Genomic DNA, 20,677 nt, shown 5'->3' on the forward strand with positions numbered 1-20,677 from the left:
CTGATGAAATAAGATGCAGCTGGCAAAATCCCATAGTCAACAGCCCAAATAGACAGTCCTTCAATTAGAACAATTTAAAGTGGAAAATACCAATACTATATCTACAGCAGTCTTGGCATCAACACTGAAGTTTGACCAGCCTTAACAAACCCAATGGAAGCCAATGACAGTTTTCTAGAGGGATTATCGTCAGCTGCTATAAAACCAGCAATACAATTTAGATCTTCTGCTGGGATAAGCCTCAACTACGGCAATGGCAGAGAAGACATGAAAATGGCAGATAACCCAGCAGAAAAAGTCAATTCTGACAGAAATGTAGTAGTACCAAACTATAATTGGTACACTTGTACAATCCTAGCTGTATCACATGACAGGTGCCCCCAGCACTCAGGGGACAGGGCTGGAAGGTAGTCCCAGGGCCAAGGGGACAGACTAGGCAGGTACTCAAGTGTCAGAGCTGGCAAGTAGCCTGGGTGTCAGGGGACAGGGCTAACAGATAAACAAGTGAGAGGGCTTGCAGCTGCCCCCAGTGCCAGGAGATGGTGGATACATCAATGTAAGAACTGGGCTGGTAGGTAACCCAGCACTATAAGGACAGGATGGGCAGGTACTTTAGTGCCAGGGGAAATGGGCTGGTAGTAGTCCCAGGACCATGGGAAGAGGCTGGGCATATATTCAAGTGTCATGGGTAACTGAGCTGGCTGGTAGTCCTAGTGGCAGGGTACAGGGCTGACAGATAGTCCAGTGCCAGGGCTGGCAGGTCGCCCCATTGTCAGGGGACAGGGCTGTCAGGTAGTCCAGTGCCAGGGCTGGCAGGTAGTCTATTGCCAGAGGGAACAGAGCTGGCAGGTAACCTCACTGGCAGGAGACAGGGCTGGCAGATAGTCCAGTGTTAGTGGAAATGGTCTAGCAGGTACGCCAAAGTGAATGCAGGTAGGTACCCCAAGTGAACAAAAACAGACAAGGGCGCACTCTCATCGTGCATTACCGTGGAGACCCACGTATTTATTAAATAAAATGGAAATATACTCACAAACCAGCGAGAATAAAAAACAGAATGAGTGGTACGCAACAAAAGCAGATGCAATGCTGTGCCCTTGGTGTGGATATGCTAACGCGTTTCGGGAGACGAACTCCCTTCCTCAGAGCTAAAAGTGTGCCTGCTGGTCCCTGGCCTATATATCAACAAATGTCAAAATGAGGGTCAAGTAACCCTCCCACCCATTAACAATAGCCCAATCAGAAACAGAGAAAATAAAAAAAAAATTATTATCATGCAATATATCCAGGGATCATCTGCCTAAGGGCCTCAACGATGCACTTGATATGCAATCCCTTGTCCAGTCCCTTCTTTATTAATACAATTATTATATTCACGTTCGCTGCAATACCCACATATACAGGCGATCAAGATTTAGCAATAGTGTACTGCATATTCTTCATCTTTAGTGCATGGTTTTGCATTCTTTTTTTTTTTTTTTTTTTATATATACTGTACATTTCATAATAGTACAGAGCTTTTAGTACATCCATGCTGTTTTTTTGTCTTTTTGTGCACCCACCATGACCATTCATCAAGAATTCGTACTCTTTTTTATATATATACATATGTATTTTTTATCACATATATATATATATACTTATTTAATCATATTCTACTTATGGCTGAGTCTCCATTTCATATGTTTTTATGTGTTATATGTGGTATAGATTTTATATATTGATGGTATAATATCCAGTATGCATGCTTTTGTTGTCATCCAATTATTCACTCGCACAGGATCATAACACAGTTGTATATATACATTGTATTTTTCCTTTTTGTACTTATATCCTGTATATCATATATATGTTCATCTATCATTCATTATTTACTTTTCCTTGTATACATGTATTTTATACTGTTATTTAGAATTCATTTGTGTCCCTGCTGGCCCAGGTGTTTTTTTTTTTATATATATCATACATATTTATTACATATATATTTTATTTTTATTTCCATTGTTATTTTTTTTTTAATTTAATTTTATTTTTATTTTTATTTTCATTCGGGTATATACCCAGCACGCACAACATTCTGGCATTTGGTATCAATTTTTAGTACCCTTCTAGGACCACTTGGTGAGCCACTTTTGTTTTTCTTTTGTTCTTCTGCCCTTAGATGACACATATCTTCGGCCGGCACCAGGCGGCTCAGCTAACCGGCGCATGCGCTATTCACTTGATATGGTGTGCGGCGCTATTGCACATGCGCGGGCGTATACAGACACACCCACAGTCTGATGCCTGTCATGTTCGCATTTACCAGCGTGGCGGGACATATGAATGCCGCGCTGGTTTGTGTGCTGTGTTAGCGATACCAGGCTTCATCCATCCTTTAACCCACACCCCATGGAATGGAGAGTTTTTGCAGGAATGCTGCCATATTGCTATCCTTTTACTCATTACAACACTGAGTTCTTGCCATTTTCCATTAGTGACAGTCTAATCCATGGCATTTGTCCTTTAAGAGGCATGATCATTCCCCTTGAGGGCACATGTGAGTACACACATATATACACTCAATATATATATATATATATATATATATATATATATATATATATAATATAATATAATGTCATAAACATTATATGTATATGTGTTGTCATTGGTGACCCAAGATGATCCCTGGATATATTGCATGATAATAATAATTTTTTTTTCTATGTTTCTGATTGGGCTATTATTAATGGGTGGGAGGGTTACTTGACCCTCATTTTGACATTTGTTGGTATATAGGCCAGGGACCAGCAGGCACACTTTTAGCTCTGAGGAAGGGAGTTCGTCTCCCGAAATGCGTTAGAATATCCACACCAAGGGCACAGCATTGCATCTGCTGTTGTTGCGTACCACTCATTCTGTTTTTTATTTGTGAGTATATTTCCATTTTATTTAATAAATACGTGGGTCTCCATGGTAATGCACGATGAGAGTGCGCCCTTGTCTGTTTTTGTTCACCAGTCTTTGAGGGGCAGCACCTCTTCGTTTGGCATTTTCAATTCCCTGGTCTGCATGAAGATTTGAGCGCTGGTTTCATTTGTTTGTCTATTGGTAGGTACCCCAGTGAAAAGGAGACAGAGTGGACAGGTAGCTGCATGCAGGAACAGGGCTGGCAGGTAGTCCCAGTAACAGGGAGACATGGTTAGCAGGTAATCCCAGCACCTGAGAGACGGGCAGGTACTGGCATACTAGGGGGTACAGAGGTGGCAGGTAGCCCCATTGGCCAGGAGAGAGGGCTGACAGGTGGCTCTGGTGTGGGGATAGGGCTGGCAGGGTAGCACAGTGCCATGGGGAAAGGGTTTGGCAGGTACCCCGGTGCTGGGGGGGACAGAACTGGCTGACACCCCAGTAGCAGAGGACAAGAGGGCTGGCTCAGATATGACTGACAGGGCACAGTAGCACTTGTCAGTCAGCAGACATGAGGATGAAGTCCCTTAGGCACCTCAGTATCCTCTTCATGGGACTTGGCCACCTACTTTTCCTCTCGTACCACCACAGAATCATTTAGAGGCCTGAATTTGCATATCACTTTGATGCTGTACTCTGCCAGGTTGATCATCCTATTTGCTACATCCCTCCTTTGGTATGACCAACATCCAGGCCCACCCTCTCCCGATGGCGTCTTAGTTCAGCAGACTACTCCTTTATGTTCCACAAAACCTTTCTAAGGGCAATGTCACATTAGCAATTCTGTATATGTTCCTACAACACCCTTTCCTGGATTAAACCTTTGGAGTATAGGGATGCTGTAATAACAATCCATTTGGTTAACTGGAAACCATGTTGCCAACACTCCATGGATCCACGTGAAAGTTCAGAATTTGAATAAAGCAAACACATAATATCAAGTAAGTGCACTTACGCTTTATGTGATATGATCGCATTAATAAATATTGTGGACTTTAAAATGTATCCATGGGGTGCAGATAACAGATGCTTTCTTGAATGATAGTAAGTCTTTTTGCACACTGAACGTTTTGATAACGCTGGTAATGTTAGTTGTGTAAAGTCACATTAAAAAGGTGAGTTTTTCAGCTTTTTTTAGCGTTTTTGCATTAGCGTTTAACGGCGTTTTGCCAAAAACCAAATCCAAAAACACCGGTTTGCAGCGTTTTACCGCGTTTTGCCACGTTTTTCAGCATTACAGTGTTTTTACAGCTAAAAAACTCCACTAGAAACCCACTAGTCCTGGGTTTTTTTCCAGTCAAAAAAAGTCTTAGCCAAAAAACGTTGATTACAGTCTATGTGTGTATGGACACATAGGATAACATGCTGGGGGGTTTACTAGCTGTAGAAAAAAATGTCAAAAGCCAAAAACAGCAGCTGTAAAAACATCCAGTGTGCATGAGGACTAATCATGACGCTGCCAGCAACTCGGTAGCAATGGGGACCACTTTCCTGTTCCTCTGGCAATGCTGGCCAAAAGTATGCAGTTTCATTTGGCTATTGGACCGACATGTTAGGAGTTGGTAAGTGCTGTCTAACCTGTCCCGTTCTGTTGCTGGCTTTCCTGCCTTTCTCTCACAGACCAAACCATCAAGGTATCCCTTTGTCACTGCTCTTACACGATTTTCTCTAGCGAGGGAGCAACGCCATAGGAGCAAGTGAGTGCTCTCTTTAGCAATCCTGTTGCTGGCAACTTGCCATTTATTTTATTGGTATATGGAGAGACCAAGCAGTTTGCGAATACCATGTGTTATTGTGAATTATGCAGTGGCTTAAAGTGTTCAATAGCATATAATCTTTGTAGAGAACGTTTTTGCATATTTCTAACACTAAACACTCGTACAGCAAGTTCTAACTATGCATTTCATGTTCGCTGAACTAGATAAGTTGTATGTTTTATTAATTGTCTTCTTAGACATGTGCCTTAATTGTACTTAATAGGATTAGACCCTCTCAATTAGAAACCATATCATTTTACATAGTAATGAACTTTGACCAAACATGCCAGAGTTTGAGCTTGCCTGCTAGATTATGGCAGTCACTTATTGTTCACGTGCAACAGCTTTCTGTGCGGTACTAGGGACTTTCCGTTGGCAGTGGTTACTTTGTCATTAAATGGCTTTGATTTGTGATTTATGCTGTATTTATGCACAGAGCTGAATGAATTTCCATATTGTAAGATATTTCCTCTGCTTGCCCGAGGATGTCAAACATGTTTCCTCTCTCTGTGCTTCTGCTTGCATTTTTTGAAACTTAGTAAGGGGATCCAGTAAGTTTATTAGATAGTTTGGTCCATGTACCCCGCTTTAGAATGAAGGGTGTCAATTATCGCAGGGTGTCTATAGAAGTAGACATGGTTTAATATATCCATAGAGACTGACAATCAGTGTTGCTAAACAAGTGGTGGAGTGACCAAGTTGATCCTTGAAATATTCCAAATGTATAATGTTTCAGAATAAATTTCAGTGAAATTTATATTCTGGTGAAGTTGTCCTTTTCTAATCCCCATTCTCCTGAATGGCAACCTTTTAGCGCAGATACTGAGAGCTTCACTGTGCAACCCTGCCCATGGCTGCATAGCCTTTGCAGGAAAAAGACCCCTCTATGTCAAGCTCCTTCTGCACATACTGTACACATTGCTTGCATTATCTACTGCTACTGCTGTAGTCAGTGCTGGGACAAAGTTATCCAGAGCCCAGGGCAAAGATGTTAAACTGCGCCCCCCCCCATTCATGATGTGCAAGCTTAGGGGATCCTACTCCCAGCAGTCGCTTGCTTGTTAAAATCACATCTGCTATTACTACTCCTGTCAGCCTTGTAACAGAAGGAAGGTGCCCTTATCCCTACAGTAAACCATTGTGCCCAGGGCAGCCACCCCTCCGCCAACCCCTTGCCCTGGCCTTGGCTGGAGATGCTCTCCTTTGGAGGGAAGGTAGCTGCTATTAGTATGGACAAGCCATAGGAATTATTGTAACATGCGCAGTAGGAGCTGGATTCATCCAGGACTGCAAAGGCTGTGCAGATTGGGAAGGGCTCCACATGGAACATCCAAGAAAAGCTGGGCTGACTATTTTGGTAGGTGGCTGCCACTAAGGAAGAGGGGGGGGGGGGGGTTAAAGGGTAACTCCACTTTCATGGGAAAAAAAATACAGGACAAAAAAGGAAATGCAATTTCTACACAAGCCATATTGTAATTGAATGTTTTAAAAAATGACCTTTCTTTTTCAGGCTGCAGCACTTTAATTTTCATGAAATTCAATGCAGCATTATGGCAACCTGGAGGCATTCCATATCCCATAGGTGTAAAGCATACTACCAGAAATGTTAAATCCTGCTTGTGTGGTTGGCTCACTGATTTTTCTATCTGCAGAAAGATACAAGTCAGATTTTAGGCACCCCCTGCCACAAAAAATGTAATTTATGGTGAGATACTCGCAAAGAATGATTAACGTCTACTATATTCAGTCCCTGCATTTTCCTCATCAGAACACTGTAAGTGCATCAGCTGATTAATAATAAAAAAGTCATTTCCATTCAGATTCACTCTGAAGACAACAAACAGCTTTTGTTTCATAGCAGAAACAGGTAGAAATCTGTAACAAAGTTTGTTAAAATCCCTGCAATGTACATTGATCACCCAGAGGGGATTGTTTTTTTTTCTCAACAAAAGTGGAGTTCCTTTTTAAATTACAACAATATTTTTTAAAGTTTGCTTTTCTTTTCACCAGAAAATTTAACTAGCAGTGACAATTATTTTTATTTTCCTGATAAGTACATCCTTCTTTGTTCTACAGCATTGCTATGGCTGCAGTGGCTTTTTCCAGTTATTAAATATTGGCCACCCAAGCAAAGTTCCCAAAAAAGTTTGTTATCCAATTTAAAGCTGATCCCCAGTCAGCAGTAAAGCAGCTATAGATGGTTCAATCCCAGCCAGTTCAATAGGGATTGGCCGAAATTTGATCCATCTATGGGAAGGCTGATCGAATTGGGTTCAACCAGCATGTCAGATTTTCGGCATGCAATAATTGCCAGCTATAGCCGCGAACAATAATTGCTGTGTTTTCTCGCCAAAGACAGCAACACCCACCCCCACTCAAATCGAGGGAAGAAAATCATATCATCTATGGCTTGCCTTAGATACCATAGGGGTTAATAGCAGTATTTAGTCTAGGGGTCACCGGAAGTGCGTCACCTCGCACCGGAAGCTACGTATTGGCGTACCTACACGTTACGTCACTTTGTCTCGTGACTTCCTCGCGGTATGAAGTCACGAGACAAAGTGACGTAACGCATACAGTCATGGCCGAAATTGTTGGCACCCTTGATATTTTTCCTGAAAATCATGTATTTCTCACGAAACGTATTGCATTAACACATGTTTTGCTATACACATGTTTATTCCCTTTGTGTGTATTGGGACAAAACAAAAAAAGGGAGGAAAGAAAGCAAATTCGACATAATGTCACACAAACCTCCAAAAATGGGCTGGACAAAAGTATTGGCACCCTTTCACAACTGCGGATAAATAAGAATGTTACAAGCATGTGATGCTCCTGTAAACTCACCTGGGGCAAGTAACAGGTGTGGGCAATATAGAAATCACACCTGAAAGCAGATAAAAAGGAGAGACGTTCACTTAACCTTTGCATTGTGTGTCTGTCTGTGCCACACTAAGCATGGACAACAGAAAGAGGAGACGAGAACTGTCTGAGGACCTGAGAACCAAAATTGTGGCAAAATATCAACAATCTCAAGGTTACAAGTCCATCTCCAGAGAACTAGATTTGCCTTTGTCCACAGTGCGCAACATTATCAAGAAGTTTGCAACCCATGGCACTGTAGCTAATCTCCCTGGTCGTGGACGGATGAGGAAAATTGATGAAAGATTGCAACGCAGAATAGTCCGGATGGTGGATAAGCAGCCCCAAACATGTTCCAAAGACATTCAAGCTGTCCTGCAGGCTCAGGGAGCATCAGTGTCAGCGCGAACTATCCGTCGACATTTAAATGAAATGAAACGCTATGGCAGGAGACCCAGGAGGACCCCACTGCTGACACAGAGACATAAAAAAGCAAGACTACAGTTTGCCAAAATGTACTTGAGTAAGCCAAAAGCCTTCTGGGAAAACGTCTTGTGGACAGATGAGACCAAGATAGAGCTTTTCGGTAAAGCACATCATTCTACTGTTTACCGAAAACGGAATGAGGCCTACAAAGAACAAAACACAGTACCTACGGTAAAATATGGTGGAGGTTCAATGATGTTTTGGGGTTGTTTTGCTGCCTCTGGCACTGGGTGCCTTGACTGTGTGCAAGGCATCATGAAATCTGAGGATTACCAAAGGATTTTGGGTCGCACTGTAGGGCCCAGTGTCAGAAAGCTGGGTTTGCGTCCAAGATCCTGGGTCTTCCAGCAGGACAATGACCCCAAACATACGTCAAAAAGCACTCAGAAATGGATGGCAAAGAAGCGCTGGAGAGTTCTGAAGTGGCCAGCAATGAGCCCAGATCTAAATCCCATTGAACACCTGTGGAGAGATCTTAAAATTGCTGTTGGGAAAAGGTGTCCTTCCAATAAGAGAGACCTGGAGCTGTTTGCAAAGGAAGAGTGGTCCAAAATTCCGGGTGAGAGGTGTCAGAAGCTTATTGATGGTTATAGGAAGCGACTGATTTCAGTTATGTTTTCCAAAGGGTGTGCAACCAAATATTAAGTTAAGGGTGCCAATACTTTTGTCCAGCCCATTTTTGGGGTTTTGTGTGACATTATGTCATATTTGCTTTTCTGCCTCTGTTTTATATTTGTTCCAATACATACAAAGGGAATAAACATGTGTATAGCAAAACATGTGTTAATGCAATACCTTTTTTGTGTGAAATACTTGATTTTCAGGAAAAATATCAAGGGTGCCAACAATTTCGGCCATGACTGTAGGTACGCCGATACGCAGCTTCCAGTGCAAGGTGACGCACTTCCGGTGTAGGACGCCATCATAGCACACCCAGGAAGTACCGCATGGATGCAGCATACCCACATATCAAGGGAGGAAGGGGACTGCATTAACATGTGAGTGTACTTTTAATTACAATTAAAGGACTGTTTTGCTTGAATTACTACACTATGGAGGATCTCTTTTTACTCACTGGGTGAGGGTCCTGGAGGTTGTTTTGGAGAGATACTGGAGGGGAGTAATATCAGAGGATCCAAGGTGGTCCTGAAGGCTTGCTGGACAGATACTGACGGAGGAGAGATATTAGCCGGTACTGTGAAGGATCCAAGGTGATCCTGAAGGTTTTTTGGCCCTTTGGGGTCGCAGAAAGGAGGTGAGGAGGCACTGCAGCTGGAGTGGAAAAAGTGTGCTGGCACTTTCACGAATTAGTCACGAATTGCACAATTGCATGTCTATATGAAACACTTATTCATATATAATTTTGGACTATCAGAGTGTTTGTATTTTTCTGAGCTTTGAAGTGGCACTATCATGTTTTTTCCTTATGCATTAAGGTTTTCATTTAGTGTTTGTCACTTGTTTTGGTCACTTAGGTGACCCTAGCACAATAATTATTTGTCACAGAGATATATGTTTATTTATTCATTTTCATCACTTTTACTAGTTACATTAGTGACTGAGGTAATTAAGTTATTTTTGCACATTAGTTATTTTTGCACATGATTGATATATATTTTTATTATTTATAGCGCTACACTAATTTTTTCATTTATACACTGGTTTGGTATCAGCCTAGAGCGTTAGCAGCTATTTATTAGGGCTTACTTCAATATCTGCGCAGGAGGATTTTGTTATATAAGCCATTAGCTCCTGCCACTTTGTCTCAGCCAATGAGGAGAGTGAGACCCGGGACAGCCAAGGCTTCTGTGCACATCGCTGGATCGAGAGGGCGCTCAGGTGAGTATAAGGGAGGGGCTGTGGGGGATCAACACACAAGTTTTTTACGTTCATGCATAGAATTCATGAAGGTAAAAAACATTTAGCCTTTACAACCACTTTAAGCGGACCATTCTTTGCCAAGAAAACATTTTATTTTTGGTAACTTTTTATTTATCTGTAAATCCATATATGAACACAAAATCATCATGGTCTCATACATCTAGTCTTGAATCTTTGGGGTTATTAGACATCATTTAAATCAAATCCAACATTTCTGCCAATGGCTCCTGCTGCTGTGTCTGAGCCAATGAGGAAGTATAGAGCTGAGAGAGCCACTGCTCTCATGCACATTGCTGGATTGAGATCGGGCTCAGGTAAGTATTAGGGGGGCTGGGGGGAAGTTGCACATAGAAGGTTTTTTTTACCTTGATGCATGAAGCTAAAAAACCTTCAACCTTTACAACCACTTTATGGAACACCTCTGGATTACTGTTAAAGCACTGGATTCTTCAGCTATGATGGAGGGTAGAATGTTTTCCTAGACAACCCTCAACACGATCTGTATTTACTGAGGCTTAAAATTGTATTTGGCTTTGTAGTTTTCCAAAACAAAGAATTACAGGAATTGAGCAAAGGAAACATCATTTACACTAAATAAAATCAGACCAATTAATGTAGACTAATGCTTTAATTTTCTTCTACAGTCTGTCAGCGCCGTACAAAAACAACAATACAGGGGATAGTAAATAATTAACTGGCATTATTCATGGCCTTTGTGAGTGATGACTTATTGTGTAGGCCTCTCTCTGCAGCAGCAAACTGGATCCTTGTTTGACAGACTCTTGGACTAGATGTTCCCAGGTCAAAAAGGCCAGCTTCCCAGGCAATGGTCCCACGGGTTAATTAAAGCTGAACTCTGGGAATATGTAAACAGGTCCCTTGCATTGGGGTTCTCCTTGCACTGTAAGGGTTAATTGCTTGCTTTTGTTTAGTGTACCAGTAAAAGTACATTTAGTTACCTTATCCAACGCTCTTTCTGGCTTCTCCTTCCATGTGACCAGTTCTATGAAGCCTCTTCGCTTCGATGTTCTGGCCGTCTATCGCACTTTGACATCATCATGTACAATGCAGGACCATCAGTCATGCATTGTAGGTGAGGGCAACAAAATCCCACCCGTAGCTCAGGGCAGCAGAGAGAAAAAGTGAGCGCCATCTGCCAGGGGAGCAGGGGATGAGGAATGTAAAAGTGCCTTTTACTTGTACCCTAGGTAAACATGAGCATTTCACCTATGCAATATGGGTGAAGCATTGGTATTTTGTTGATATTCCTGGAATATGCCGTATTTGTAGCTGTGTAGAGTTTTTAAATGTATTTTTTTCTGAAGACAGGTGCATTGTTGTAATTTGAAGTGCATATGCTTGTATACACAAGAAGCTGGAAGATGATGAAGAATTTTACATGTGTATATTCATATGTACATTTACATATCTGTACATGAGTATGTGCAAGGTCTTTAGAGAACATAACTTATATTTTTTTCAGGATCTTTCTGCCAACAAGATCCTACATATGAACATCAGTAAATGAATGCGTCTTTCTGAAAAAGATCAGTATTTCTCTTATACTGGACTGGGAATCTTACTGCACAGCTAAAGCAAAATGGAGGAGGAAATGCAGAGAATACATTGAACTTGGAAGCTGTGGTATTTTACGGCTTTTCAAGACATCATAATTAACCACTGTCACTGTATTTACACCTTTACATTGCAGTAATACGCCCTAAAACCTGCATTTATAACGCATGGTATTTGTATGTTGCAGTCACACCACATACGCCAATGGAAATGTACAGTAGACCTAAATGTGTCTGTGCTATAGCACACCACAACACATATTTTGAATGCTCTGTGTATTATGGATCACTGTGTTATTAAAAATAGTGCAAGTACATTTTATGTGCATTGATCCATTTGAAATTTACTGACCCAAAAGTGGGAATGGGCCCAGAAGTTATAGATTTTTTTTTTTTTTTTGTGATGTCCTCTAATATGTTAAATAAAATGATTGTTACAAAAAAAAACACTTTACAAACATGTTATACTTACTCTACCTGCTCTTTCACAGAGTGGCCCCGAACCTCCTCTTCTCAGGTCCCTCACGGGCACTCCTGGCTCCTTTTCTGCGAGTGCCCCCTTAGCAAGTCACTTGGTATGGGAGCACTCCTGTGGGCTTGATCCTGAGCCACACTGCCTGCATCCATAGACACAGGCACCTTGGCTCAGCCCCACCCCCCGCTCCCTTATCACAGAATGTGAGTGACAGCAGCAGGAGCCAATGGCTCCTGCTGCCTCAGTAAAGCCTGCAAGAGCGGAGAGAGAAGACAGAGCCACTACAGGCAGGCACAGCACTGAATTGAGTGAAGGTAAGTATTGGGGGGGCAGGAGGGTGATAGTACTATCTAAACATTTTCTACCTTTTTATGTTTATTTGCATGTGGAGCAGGCTGTTCAGCGAATGTGACAGTAATGTCTAGTATATGCTATGCGTTTTTTTATTCCTTCAACCCAGTGGACTGAGCAAAAAAAAAAAGCAGCATTTTTAAAAGCCTATGTGAGTGAGCCTTTAAAACATTCTCAGTAAAGAGTGTATTTGTGTATCAGCTAAAAGGATCATCAGAGCCTTACCTATGTCCAACTGTGGGAAACAAGTGTCTTGTGACACCATAAAGAAATATACAGCTACACATAGGAACTGGGCTGGTGAAGCATGTGTTTAGCAACCCACTAAAAACAATACTAATTTGATTACTGCAATAATGCTCATATAAACATTAACCAGAACATTATTGTACATGTGAAGTTACCATCCCTTGTTCGTTGTTCCCCATTCTACAGTCCTGTAACAAGAAATAGGTCAAGCTTATCTTTATGAATATTTTCATATTGATTTTTTGCTCCCTTCTTTAAAAAAAAATATACTTCTCCTTTTTGTAAAAGTTCAAGTAACTGCAAACAACTGAAATTTGTAATGTCATGTCTGTCATTGAATCTACATTTAGAGAAATGAAGGACAATAAAGATCACAGGAAAATGAAGTTTTAGCCAACGGAGGACACAAATTTCCCTGTCGGAAATTCCCATAATTATAATTCTGTTTGGTAAGGCAAGAACCTGCATCAGAGCCAACAAGGAATTTTAAAGTAAGCTTTACCAAATTTTTTTTCACACGCAATCAGGGCGATTTAAAGGAGAAGTAGGGCCAAAGCTCTTATGACCTTCTCATGTGAGTCACAGGAGTGCACTTAGTTTTACACTCCTGTGGCCCCTATTGAGCCAACAGCAGGCTGACGTCACTGAATCAGTCCAGGCTGTAAAGTCGAGATCCACCCAGATTCCTGACCGGCAGCTGGCTCAGCCTCTCAGCGAGTCGCTGAGACCTGGAGCCAGCTGCTCTCTCCAAAGCTTGAGCGCTGAAGGGGCAGAGCAGAAAGCAGTGACTGACAGACATTGTGTCTATAAAAAAATAAAAAATAGTATACCAAATGTGCTGCCAGGAAAGATGAATGGATCCCTTTCACAGCGGCGTTGGAAGTGGATGCTTTGAAAATTATTTCACATATTATGGATTGAATTATATTCTTTTGGGACTTTGTTTTAACACTGTACACTGGCCCTTGTTATATGTATTACCTAGTTCATATATGTTATTATGATATTAATTGCTATATGTGTTTATAACATTTAGGAGGTTCATTGTTTTGGGTATTTACCTTCCTTTAATGTGCACATTTAATTGATAGAATATTTGGTTCTCTAATTCATCGCTATGGTCACATATGTTTTTTATCACTAATTTTATTTTTCGCCTAAGAGGGCAGCCGGGCGTTTACTATTTTATATATAAATTTTTATTTTCATTAATTTTATGATATAAATTATTGGCATATTCATTAGGTCACTTTGTGGTCCATTGATTTACTTATGATTTACTTATGATTTGCCTTGGTTTTGTTTGTAGGGCTCAGCTGGGTGTTTATTTATGATAATTTATTATTTATTGTTAGGTATTTGTGTTTAGCTCAGCACTTCATTTATAGTTTTTTTTACCATGTCTATGCTCACTGAAGAAGTAGAAATGAACAATCAGCAGTCTTTGATCACTCAGTTCTTGGACTCGGTTCTCGAGCCAGCAGGGGACAGATGCAGCATCGGACCAATGCATCCACCCAGGTGAATATGACTTCTTTTTTTTTATTATTCCTAAAGTTCTCTTTTCATAAAGCAGTTACCACAGTTTTCTGAAGGTGTGGTTCTATTACAAACTCCTGCAGGAATTTTATGAAAGCCTTGCAACAGTTTCTATGCAGATTCAAACAGGTGGACAAATTCAGGAAGTTTTTAAGTGCAACACTTTTACATTGTATCCCAATGGCTGCAACAATGTCGAAGAGAGATCCTGTCATACTGTTATTAACCACTTGTCACACTACTAAATGTACATTATAAGCCGCATAGTAGACAAAGGGTTCAAATAATAGCTCGGTACTGACCAGGGCCGGTGCTAGACTATTTTGCACCCTAGTCACGACCAACTATGTGTGCCTCCCCCCCATAAATAAATACAAAATATTAAATCAACAAAACATGAAACTACAAAATTTCTTTTAATTTGCAAACATAAGTGCCATAAGGTGCCGCCAGCACCAATATTAACGACAAAATATATATTAACCAAATATAAACTAACTGTATCAACTAAACAGATGGAGAAACAAAAAAAAAAGAGAGTTACAAAACTCCACAGTAATCCGTAGCCACAAGCAGGCTTGCAGTAAGTGACTGAGTCTGAGAGGAGCACATGAAGGAGAGGAGCACTTGCCTATGCAGGGCAGAATGACAGGGGGCATTTATCAAACAAACTAATGACACAATTAGATGCAAAGCCTATGCAACAGTTTTTCTGTATTTGAAACTCCTGGGCCTGAAACCTTGGGCAGCCTACTGTGACAGCTTTTTACAGGTCTGCAACAAATTTATCGCTGTAGATGAGACAGTGTTTTACTCTAAACAGATGCACGGTTAGGAAGTGGTCATGGTCAGGTTTCATTCCATAGCAATGCTATTTTATAACATTTGAGGGAAGAATTTATGACTCAAGCTGCAACCGTTTAGTAAATGTCTGCACAGTCTGTCTCACTGTTATTAATCAGCATTGCCTTGCTGTGTGACAGAAATGATATATGTCTCCCACAGCATTTCTGCAAAGACCCCTGATCCCACCCACTAATACTCACCCTACCAGAGCTTCTTTGACACTTTCTCAATGGTATCTCTTTCAGGATATAAGGAATTCACATCCAATTTTTCTCAGTAATTAAAAGTTTCTTGTATCCCATTACATGTATTTTGGTCCTTCATGGGGAGGTATAAGGCCCCATGTACACGGGACACTTCTGAACGATGGAAACTGACTGCTGGAAACTGTGCATTTGCGTTTAGAAGCATTTTTTGAAAGATAAGCACAGGAGAACCTCCCAAATGCCCAGAATGCACTGAAAAGTGGTAAATTATTAACTATTTCAGACTGTTTCAGAGAAATACACAGAGTAGAAGCAGAGACAGCAGTATGTGTTGAGATAATTAGGTAGAAGTTGCTCATTAACATTTCTTTTGTTTCCAAGGGATTGAAAGGTGGCTAGTGAAGTGAGTCATTAAGGCCACCTAGCAGGGGGTCTTCATGAGGAAATCGAGGTGTGAATGGTCATTACATTTTTTTTGTTTCCAAGGGTGGGAGGGGTCTGAGGTGTGAATTGGTCATTACATGTATGGATTAAAATTCAGCTGGTTCAGCAGGGACCTGTCAAATTTCGATCCATCTATGGGAAGGGAGGTTGTAGATCGACTTCTGTACAACTGCCCTGTTGGATTTTCCCTACTTGATCAGTGCGGCTGGCTATAGCCTGCAATGCTGATCAGTGCATTCTGATGGCAGGGAAGTCTCCCTGCTGTCTGAATACAATAGCCCGCTGGGGAGGGTTGAGTGTGTGGATGAAGGAATCAAGTCATTTTTTTTTGTTCTTGGATTAATCATCATCTAGGGCAATGAACAACCAACAGGACCCTGTCTTCTAGTACCATGTTTTGGCAGAGCATTCACAAACATTATCCTCCACCTTGCTCTTTTGTATTGATGTCTTATTTCTGATTCCTCTCCATATTCATAGAATGTTATGGCTAAAAGGCTGGTCAGCCTAAGCTGCTTGTAAAAGACTCCTCACATGTGTGCACTTTTAAAGAGAATCTCTCTTTGGTGAGGCACTTGGCAAATTCATCAAATATGACACAGGAGGAAAGTTCCAAAAGCCTACTCTTCAGGGACTTTTACCTTCTAAAAACAAAGAGCATCTCAATACACAATCCAGGCTTCAAATTCTAAGCCAAAATTCAGCCCTTCCTTTTGCGGTAAGAGTTGAAACATAGAATCCACCATGTCTATTCCGAAGCCCTCTTTCCAATGAAGGGGCGTCCTCACTCTTAAGACTGGGGGGGATGTCTGTTACATTTTACCTTTCTCTTGGTCAATTACACCCTAGACCTGTGGGTTCAATTAGTGATTTCAAAGGGCTACAAAATAGAGTTTCAAAGTCTACCTCCTCTTTGCTTTCTTTTCTCAAACCAAGCAATATCTAATTGGATCAGTCAGATTTTCAGAAAGCCCTGAACTATCTTTTGTCCCTGGGAGTGGTTTCCCAGTATCTCTGGAGGACAGGTTTAAAAAATTCTATTCAAATCTGTTCACAGTATCAAAATCCAATGGATATATAAATTAGTTAAGTACCTTTCTGCCTAAGATGGTATCAGCCCTCCACCTCAACCAAACCATAGTCCTTCCTTCTTTGGGCCTTCCTCTTAAAGTGGCTCACCAGTCACTTTTTAAAGAAACAATTGAAAAAAATACTGTAGCTGCTTACTTTTAATGATAAGACACTTATCTGTCCAGGGATCCAGTGCTGTACTCATCCAGGATGATTTTTCACCTGTCTTTGGATCCTCGCCATGCCACGCTGAGTGTGGGCTGGCTGAATGGTCCCGCAGCCTTCTGGGACATGTGATGTGACCCAGAAGGTTGCTGGCGGGGGGGGGGGGGTTGGGGTAAGAGGACGAACGTCAGACTGAATTGCCTTGGTGTTTCCAGCAGAAGTGGGGAGTGGGTACCTGTCAAAACTAGGTAGCCACTTTCCCCGAAAAAACATGATGTTCCAAAAGTAGAAGAGTAGGGGGGAGGAGGAGGAACAGCTGAACTTCGGTTTTTCGGAGAAGTTCTGCTTTAGAGTGGTTGTAAAGGATGAAGGTTAGAAAGCATGAAGGTAAAAAAAAAACCTTCTGTGCGCAGCTTCCCCTCCCAAACACCCCTCCCCGAAGAGCCCCATCTCAATTCAGCGATGTGTTTATATGTTTTTTTTCTGCAGAAAATATATATTTTATTTCAAAGTTTTTGTTCATTTTTTGTTTATATAATAAAAGATAAAAAAAACAGTGGTGATTACATACCACCAAAAGAAAGCTCTATTTGTGTGAAAAAAGAATATACATTTTATTTGGGTACAGAGTTGCATGACCGTGCAATTGTCAGTTAAAGTAGCGCAGTGCCGTATAGCAAAAAATGACCTGGTCATTGCCCTGTCGAGGGTTGATGCCAGAAGTTTGCCTTGAGATTTGCATCCAATACTTGAATGTACATTTCCAAAGTCATATTATCATTTTTTTTTCATTTATTATTTTTATTCTAACCTAATGGCTAAACTAGGCACCAAAAGTCAATGCCCTATGTAGCATTTGCTTTGGATTCAGACTTGTATGTAATGTATTGAGCCTCTATATATGGATTCTTGAGGAATTTGTGAAGGACTCTTGTAACTTATATTGTGCTGTACATAGCTGTGCTGTCCATGGGGTGGCAGCAAAGATTAAGTGATATGGTTCACAGCATTTTCTGCACTTGTGTGTTTGATTTTTAAATGAATGTTAATAACTACTTCAGCTCTCGCACCCCCTATGGACCAGAGACATTTTTACATTTCTGCTATAGGCTTGTTCATTTGGCAATACCTTTGTCATTACTTAAGGTAGCAAAGTAATAAATATCTGGGGAGGGGGGGGGGTTAGGACAAATGAGAATTTTTTTCATGAAATCTTTTTCTTGTTCAATATTTTATTTGCGTAATAAAATGGTGTATAATCACAGAACATTATGGTACACAGAAGATTCAGTTCCATACACTCATTGGATGCATAGGTATAATTTGGCTTAGTAAATATGGCTGAGCATTTGTGTTTAGTGTGATTCAGGTAGTATCAGTAGTATAAACAATATTGTTTATTTTCCATAGAAGGTGTTGGGGATGGTGAGCTTAAAAGATCAAAAATACAGTGCGTGGAGTGCAATGTAGCATAAAAGTGGTTCTAATTAAGGTAAAAAAAAACCTTCTGCAAGCAGTAGTTTCCACCCCAGCCCCCAATTACACTTAGAGCAATTCTATAGGTTAATTTTTTTTGTTTAGCAAAATAAAAAAACATGTCTATACTTAACTGCTGTCTGCAGTGGTTTTGTACAGAGCAGCCTGGATCCTTCTCTTTTTGGGTCCCCCGCAGACTCTACTGGCTCCTACTGTCTGTCAGGTGCCCCTACAGCAAGCAGCTTCCTATTGGAGCACTCGCTGCACCGTGTGTCTATTCACACAGGAATCTGTGGCTTGGTCATGCCCCTCTTTCTCCTCATTGACTAACTGGCTGTGATTGACAGCAGCAGGAGCCAATGGATCCTGCCTGCTGTCTCAGCCAATGAGGAGGCAGCTGAGGCTGTTGTTCACATCACTGGATCATGATGAGGCTCAGGTACGTATTTGAGGGGGCTGGGGGCACTGCTGCACACAGAAGGTTTGTTACCTTCATGCATAGAATACATGAAGGTAAAAAACCTTGAGCCTTTACAACCGCTTTAACTGAGCCTGATATCAATCCAGAGATGTGCACAAGAGCAGCGGCTCTCTCCCTTATTAGACAGGGAGGCCATTGGCTCCTGCTGCTGTCAATCACAGCCAGTGAGGAGGGTGCGGGGCCAAGCCACACTCTGTGTGCCAATGGACACACAGAGCCAGCTCGGGAACGAGCATGCATGATTGCCCCCATAGCAAGTGGCTTGCTATGGGAGTGTTCAGCAGGGAGAAGGAGCCAGGAATGCTGGTAGGGGCCCGAAAAGTGGAAGATCAGGGCTGCTCTGTGCAAACCATTACACAGAGTAGGTAAGTTAAAAATTTACATTTAGAATCACTTAAACTAGTTTTACTAGAGCTAAAAAAGAGAGAAAGGAGGGGAAGAGAGGGGCCATAGAGGTAGGAGTCAGGGCCTCTCCCACCCTGGCCAGCATGGCAATCTGTAGCAACATAGCCTATTCTATAGTCACAAAGCCTATTCTATAGTCACAAGTGAACCTCATTTATGGTTCCAAGCTGGTCAAGGCTTGGGGGTAAAAAGTAGTTCACCCAAGGCTGCCAGATATTTGCATGGTCAGGCACATGGTCCAGCTAGGTAGCCTGTATCTTGCTATGGATCTCAGCTTGGGTTACTCTATGCTATGTCTCAAGAAGGCAGACTGTAGGCATCTTCCACACCTTGACAATGATTTGCTTGGACACTGTAGTGATATATAAGAGGAGCTTGAATTGAGCTGGGGTTAGCTAGGGAAATCTCCCCATTTGGATACAGTTGGCAAAGAAAAAACCTGACAGGGGTTATAATCCTTCCTTACTCTGTCCTAAAGGAAAAAATAAGGTTTGCTTTAGTTCCACTTTAAAATTACACTAAAATAATGACTCTGGTACAAAGCATAGTTATGAAATATTTAGGGTTTTTTTAGCAGTTTTTTTATGTGATATAAAAAAAATAACAAATGAAACAAAAGTTAAAAAAAGGTTAAATATTAATGGTTGAAATAATGGCAGAAACATAATAGTTGAAAGGGAAGAAGGTATCAGGTCTGATTAGGGTAAACTAAGGGTTTATAAGGTGTTAAATAGAGACAATTACAAAAAAAAAAACCACAGAACTTTTTTTTTTACTTGTCAGGTTGATTTAATAACATTATTTGCTGATTGAAGCTCATTCCCAAATCAACAACAGAGTAGATACAAAAGTAACAATGGTAATTGTATCTCTTTATGATGCATCTGAACCGAGCTGATAAACACTATGGGGCAGAGTTACTAAAACTGCATGCTGCAAAATCTGGTGCAGCTCTGCATAGAAACCAATCAGCCTCCAGGTTTTATTGGCAAAGCTTGATTGAACAAGATGAAGTTAGAAGCTGATTGGCTAACATGCACAGCTGCACCAGATTCTGAGTGCTCCAGTTTTAGTAAATTTACCCGTCAGTAGAGTCCCCCGCAGACTCTACTGGCTCCTGGCTCCTCCTGTCTGATTTACCCGTCAGTGGTTCCTTTTTTGACAGCAACAGCTTCTAGAGTTGCTGTATTTACAAAGCGACTTCAGAATTTCATTTTAAGAGCCAAGTGTAAGGAAAGGATGCAGCAGTTGGGCAGAAGGACAGGGCGTGCTATGCATGTTCTGTATACTTTTGATTAAGTTTTTTTGACCATGTGTAACATGCCCAGTGTCCTCGATAGGTTAATCAGGGCATTTAGCAAAACAGTTCATTGTAAAGGATTATCTAGGTTTTTTTTTACCTAGGCACATGAGCAGTATACTGTGTGTAACATTTTTCATTTTGACTTAAGTTCCTCTTT

The 20,677-nt window shown here is 41.2% G+C and overlaps 1 protein-coding gene across 1 annotated transcript in view; it reads left to right on the plus strand.

Moving 5' to 3' along the window:
- GNAL (G protein subunit alpha L) overlaps positions 1-20,677 on the plus strand; it is a 357,841-nt gene that overhangs the window by 48,180 nt on the left and 288,984 nt on the right. The window lies entirely within an intron of this gene.

Source organism: Staurois parvus, unplaced genomic scaffold, assembly GCF_062004578.1.
Source record: "Staurois parvus isolate SC_StPar_1 unplaced genomic scaffold, SC_StPar_1.0 ptg000097l, whole genome shotgun sequence".
Lineage (NCBI taxonomy): Eukaryota > Metazoa > Chordata > Amphibia > Anura > Ranidae > Staurois > Staurois parvus.